The following is a 6,977-nucleotide window of genomic DNA, read 5'->3' as shown; positions in this document are numbered from 1 at the left end:
TTTGCATGCTATTATGGAAATTAATAAGATTTCTCTATTTTTTGTTCACTTCATTTGTAATTTAAAGTGGTTCCTTACTTGTTGAAGACCGTCCCCAAGGATTTCTTTGACCAGCCCAGCGTTGCTCTCCTCCAGGTGCTTCCCGCTACCTTCACCAAATCGTCGGTCCCCCGAGTGGAACAAAGCAAATATTTTCCAGCCTGTCGTCGCCACTCGAAAACTTTTCTGTCCAAAAGCTACTTTAGTATGGCAATTCAAAGTTTGTAGCTGTGGTCAAAGTGTCGTGAACTATCAAAGTCGCCATATACGTCTATCGAAAGTCACTTTAAAATAATGAGGACTAACAGGTTAATTCTATTTTTTAACATATTAATGCAAACAAACCACTTTATACAAAGTCAGTTATGCCCGCCGGGTTTTTATCTAGAAATCTTTTGAATAACTTTGTAATTCCCTCATAAGAAATCTGTCAGTAATAAATTACATAATTTGCAATTTCCCTTTTATTGTGCGCGTGCGCAACCTGCGAACATCCGCGAACACGAAAAACGTGTTGATTAGATCTATTGTATCTGTATGTACCTGCCTACTTACTTGTTAATAAGAAAGATATAAAGGCTTTCAAAGATTGTAAAGTTGACAGAATATCAGACATTTATACTAGGCGCAGACCACCGATTTTTAGTTGGCCGATAGTTGTGCCCGATTTTAAATTTTATGAAGAATCGGCAAAATCGAATCGATGTAATGTGCGCACTTCCATACATGCCCATACTGATTAACTACCCGACTAAACTATCGGCCGACGAAAAATCGATGGTCTGCGCCTAGGCTAAATTTTTGTCGCAAAATAGCTCTTACGAGTTTAACAAATACTTACATTTTCTGGTACTCGTTAAGATAAAGAGTATTAATGTTTTTCCAATACGTAAATAATGAAATTAATAGTAAAATTATATGATTCCTTTTTTAAATGCTGGCAGAAGCGCAGCTCACTCGCGCCACAAGACGTTTCAATGAAATATCGGAAGTAGTAGACCCGTTTAATGGGGGCTATCGTTTTTATACTTAACAGTTGGCACCCCTGGCGATTGACAGGACCTTACTCTACAGTGGCGCTAACCGGTGAGCGCTAAAACGATAGCCCTCATTGTTCTCTGAGTGAATTCGTAAGAGCCGCGCTTTTTATTGTTAGTTATAAGTAGTTACTGTAAGTAGATACAGTGTACCTGCCTAAAAATAATTTATTCTATCGCATTAGGTTAGTTTAAGTTGGTGAAATAAATAATTTAAAAAAAATCGAAAATAAATTCAAGTCAAACATAGCATAAAGTATCTTTTATTTGAAGAGTTCTTCATCACATTCTCTTTTAAAATGTAAACCCGTTCCATTACTTTCCTGTGGGGTATTAAAATCTAGATCCAGCTTTCACTTTGCAAATGCACTCGCTTTGTGGCTAGATCTCATAGATTGACGACGAGCAAAAAAATACCTCCTGCATGTTAAAAGATTGGATTTAAAACGAGTTCTTAGGTAAGAGACGTTTTTAATATAAAAATAGTAAAGTAAAAAATAAAGTACCTTTTATTAGTTAGTAAATAATCTGCTCTTTATTTTTTTTGCTGTTCCTGCATGTTCTTTTTTAAGTTACGATTTAAATAAAATGAGTATAACAAGAGCTTTTGATCTTCAAACAGTAAAGTTATACTGGTTATCTTGAAAATTATCTGAAAATCACTTTCTGTCCTTTGTAAAATGCGTTCTGGGAATTTCGGTGCTTTTTATATGGGGTTTGACAGGTTTTTGACGTTTGTCAAAGTTAAAGTGGAATGGTGCAACCCAGCCTTACTGTCACGCCCAAGTAACACAAAACACAATTATAAGAAGCGTACAACAGCATGAACCTACGTGCAGAGCAGTATATGAGCAGCATATGTAGCACCATATCAGCCGTATAAAAGTCTATAAGTGTCTTGTAAGCGCAATTTGGGCCCCAAATAATACGGCTTTGAGCATTATTAAATATTATTAGTGCTGCTAACCAGCGCTTATAATGTTATTGAAGACAGACATTAGTAAAGTTGTTAGACAGCATATTCTAATGTAAAAAGCATTTTATTAGATGTTAGTACAGCTTTGAAACAGCTTTCAGAATTACAATGCCAAAGTTACGTTTTATTCTAAGGCTGAACGTTTTATTTTGTTTGTTTGAAAGTATTCGAAAAAACTTATCGCATTTTATTGTCCGATTTGATTATTTTTCGTTTAGAGTATTGCAGTGCAATGGTGTTGTGAGGAGATGTTTTAATGTCTTTATTTAAAATAATTTATCATAAGGTAAGTATCATATTTTTTTGTTTCAAGAATGAAAATGAGCTGGGAGTATTAGTCTTATGTGAAAATATATATATGTTTGTGGTTTATAATTCACGCGCCCTCACAGAAATCCTTTTTTTAATAAAATAGGGACAAATTTAGAATCGACATATGACACTTTTTGTGATTTTTTTAACGATTTGATTAATTTTAACTTATAAAATTGCTTCTATCGATACTCCGCTTGTAAGAAAAGGATAATAAGTAGTATTTCATGCATATGTGTATTATAATTTTATTTTCTATGTTAGAGAAAACAGAAAGCAAATGGCGTCAGATAATATTAATGTTTTAAACTTTCAACTAGTGTCTTTTAATGTTGTCAGTCTTATTATAGTAAAAAGAAAATGGTTAAGTCATTCAACCTACATATAAAATATCTAAGTGATATCTTTAGCATTACTGTAACACTTTTTAGGTATGTTATAATGTTCATTAGGTTTAAACGTCATAAAAATGGATTGCTTTAGTGTTAATCAGGGTACCGAAACAATAATTTAGAATCCTTTAATCACGTCATGATCCCCTACTCCACGTCTTTCAATTTTATCTGTCTCCAATTAGGTAGGTACCTAGTTTGACAAGTGTTAAGTATAAAATCATTATCACTACAAATGTAATTTGTAATGAAACACGATATAGCTACCTATCTTATTTTTCGCTCATTGTAATAGTAATAATTTAAAGGAACTTTTTGTAACTAGTTAGTAGTGTTGCTGTAGTCGTTTTTTTAAGGGTATGCGTTATACGGGTAATTATTTAGAATTCAGGTAACTACTTCTCTATTAAGTCATAAATCAGCTTATTTGTTTTTTTTTTCAGATGCCTTTTAAAATAGTGCAAACGACCGAAAGGGAAGAAGGAATGTTCTACGGAACTTCTTGACTCACACAACAACCGATTGTACTGTATTTTTTTTGTGTATGAGGTGTATCATTTTTTGGAACACGTTTTGCATTTCATAAACCAAATATAAAGTTTGAATATTCCGTCTTTATCTTTCTCTTTACTCCACCTGTTCTCTTAGGCTGAGTTGCACCACCTAACTTTGACCGTAACTATGACGATAACCGATGTTTTTTGTATGGGGTTTGACAGATTTTTGACGTTTGTTAAAGTAAGTTGGTGCTTAAGTTGTTTTCCACAATTAAGTTCCGTTTATTAAATTCCGGCCTTAAGTTTTTTTCCACTGTTTATTCATGTCAATAACGTGACACGTTCGACATAAATTTTCTAATGAATATACAGGACCTACTAACGCACAAATGAATATAATCATACGGCTCGTGGTTTTATGGCCAAATTATGACCTAAAGTAATAAAATATTTTTTTTATTTATCTAAATAGTGCTAAAAGCTTTAAAGTAACAATAAAATAAGAAGATAACAGAGCTAAAACTTTAGTAAATGTTTGGCTAATGCTGAGCAGTAAATAAGCATAAGAAAAGATCATAAAAATGCGTTCAATCTGTAAAAACGTTTTGCATTTCTTAAACCAAATATAAAGTTTGAATATTCCGTCTTTATCTTTCTCTTTACTCCACCTGTTCCACTTTGACCGTAACTATGACGATAACCGATGTTTTTTGTATGGGGTTTGACAGATTTTTGACGTTTGTTAAAGTAAGTTGGTGCAACCCGGCCTTAAGTCTTTTTCCACTGTTTATTCATGTCAATAACGTGACACGTTCGACATAAATTTTCTAATGAATATACAGGACCTACTAACGCACAAATGAATATAATCATACGGCTCGTGGTTTTATGGCCAAATTATGACCTAAAGTAATAAAATATTTTTTTAACTTATCTAAATAGTGCTAAAAGCTTTAAAGTAACAATAAAATAAGAAGATAACAGAGCTAAAACTTTAGTAAATGTTTGGCTAATGCTGAGCAGTAAATAAGCATAAGAAAAGATCATAAAAATGCGTTCAAATTGTAAAATGTGTTAATATATCTGAATGAACTATAGAATATTTCGACAACGTTTATTTAATGCATTAGGTTTTCTTATTTACTAATATACGGTTTTAACCTTTGTGTTAGTGTAAATGCTGTTAAAGGTGCTGTATATTAAAAGTAATTAATGTTTTAGTATGATTATAAGCCAATTAACTTAATTTTTTTAGACCATATAATAGCTTCATGCATTGTAAATTTTACCGCATTCTACTCAAAAGCATTTAAACTAAGTCAAAACTGATTTAAAGTGATAGTCTGACTTTAAAACGTAAATCAATCTTAACTTCAGTGAATATACAGATTGCGTGTTACTTGGGCGGTGTGACAAGAAGTGACTCGTGCGCGCAATGCCCAAGTGCATGACATCGCCCGCAAAATACTTACATTGCGCCCACACTCCTGTGTCGCGTTGTCGCGTAGTATGGAAACTATAAAGTGACACCTTCTTGCAATAGTTGCGATATTGCAATAAAAAGAAATAATCAGATGTACCCGACTGTACTTGCAATGATTCGAGATATTTTTGTCGAAAACCGTCTGCTTCAAAGAGAAGCAATCACAGTTCAACTCGGGATTGTCGGTAACCAGTTGCGCATGAACAACTCAAAGAACGTTTTTAGGGTTCCTCCCTAAAAGTCTCATAAACCTTAATGAGTAGGTAGACAGTTAAAATTTTCACAGGATATGAATGTATTTTGAAAGGAAACATGTTTCTTGGAATTTTTGGTTGATTTTAGTACTGCCAAGGCTTTCTTATATTGAATGAATTGACTTTTGATGACAACGACCTGAAAAGGGCAAACACGATCAGTAATAGAGCGAGCCAGTCCAAAAGATGCCTTGTTTGATGTATCTTAAAGTTTGCTTTCAGTTTAAATGTTTTGGTACGGAACCCATCGTTTGTAAGCCCGGCTCGCCCTTAACCAGTTTTTTAATATTCGTTCTCGGCAAATCTCACTCGGTCTGAAATTACTTCCTTCAATATCTTTGCGTTTTACACCGTTAGTTTTCTCTTTAAACGCAAACTTTACAGCAGTAGTTTTGTTTGAACTGGTTTTCATTTAAGTACGACTTGTAACGATAAATTTTAAGTTTTCTGAACTGTAATGCAACTAAATTACTACGGCAGGTTGTAATAGTAGTTTAATTGATTCTGGTAACCAATTACTAAGTCTCTCCGGAGTTGGAATGCAATAAATTACGCTTTAAAATAATTATTTGTTTGATTATTGGAATTGGGAAGGAACTCAAATTCATAATACCAAATTACAAATTAAATTAGTAAGCCAGCGAGGTTATGTCACTGTTCCGCAAATGCCTTAATTTTTGAAATAAACAAAGAAAGATAATTTTAAAACCGATCGGAAAGGTCTCACATAGGTTTAAATTTTGACTAGGTACTTACCACTCTTACCGTTACAATTTCTTTGATGAATGTTAAATGTTTTGATTGACGTGATGACAGGATCAACAGCTTGACCGCAATTCAAAAGCCAACCAATGAAGTTCTAGTATGCCCAAGTTTCAGCTTCTGTTATTTTTCTTCAACAAAAAACCAATGGGGAAACAAACCGACCCTTCATCGCGATAAGATGGTATTTTCCGGCCTGCTTCTCAGATCTGGAGCAGTGGGTAATCGGAAATTTCTGCAGAGGCGCACGTCAAATGCATTTCCCACTATCTTTGGATCAATTTTCTATTTGTGCACTATGCTATGTTTTGATTAAGATACAGATATTTGTGTAAGGTGGAATGGAATGTCGCAGTGGTCAAAATATATGTAGAGTAGATGACACACGCCTTTCCACACTTGCAGTATATTATTGTGTACTTATGTAATCGTGCCGCTTTAAGCATATTTTTTTATTCTTCGGCCAGCATGCGCCCTAAGACTCTATTTATTCGCAAATAGCATTCTATGCGAATTAGTTAGCTTGCAAGTATTAAAATTATCACATGCATATCTGTCTGTCTGTCTGTATGTTTATTTATACATGCATTTCACACAACCCTCACAATTAGATATAATTACTTACATACCTATTGGGTGAAATATTTATTCCTGTAGGTAAATAAGGATTTAAATAAAATTAGAATAGAAAATAATTATGAATAACATTAAGTAACTTTACTTACCAATATTTTTCACTTGTAGCATACCTATTTTGGGCTTTGGCTTGTGTTCTTATTAGTTCTTTGGAGTGATTTTAATATATTTTGTATTCATGTCGACTGTACTTCGTATTTATTCCGTATTTTCTTATAAACTGCACTGGCAGTTTACAAACAACCCACGAGCGGCGAAGACAAATTTGTTCGCCATTCCCACGGGACGGGAACGATACGGGAACGTTTCCAGTTCGATCGGGACGCGTGTCAATACATCGGTTTCTGAAGCAGACTTCAGGATAAATAACTATCATTCATTCTAAATCTTGTTCTATAAAATTAAATATTTAAATTAGCTCGCATGGATTTCGATAAATCGTGGGTCGAATCACGAAAAGGCGTAACTAACAAAATGAAGATATTGAGAAACACAACATGTTATTAAAAAAAAACATGCATTTTATAACCTCACAAAAGATCGTAACTTAATTCTTTGTCAAAACTTCAGAAGCCATTGACAGTTAAAA

Source organism: Ostrinia furnacalis, unplaced genomic scaffold (genome assembly GCF_004193835.3).
Source record: "Ostrinia furnacalis isolate ACB-3 unplaced genomic scaffold, ASM419383v2 OfSCF1653, whole genome shotgun sequence".
Classification (NCBI taxonomy): Eukaryota; Metazoa; Arthropoda; class Insecta; order Lepidoptera; family Crambidae; genus Ostrinia; species Ostrinia furnacalis.
Note: the sequence above shows the minus strand (reverse complement) of the source record.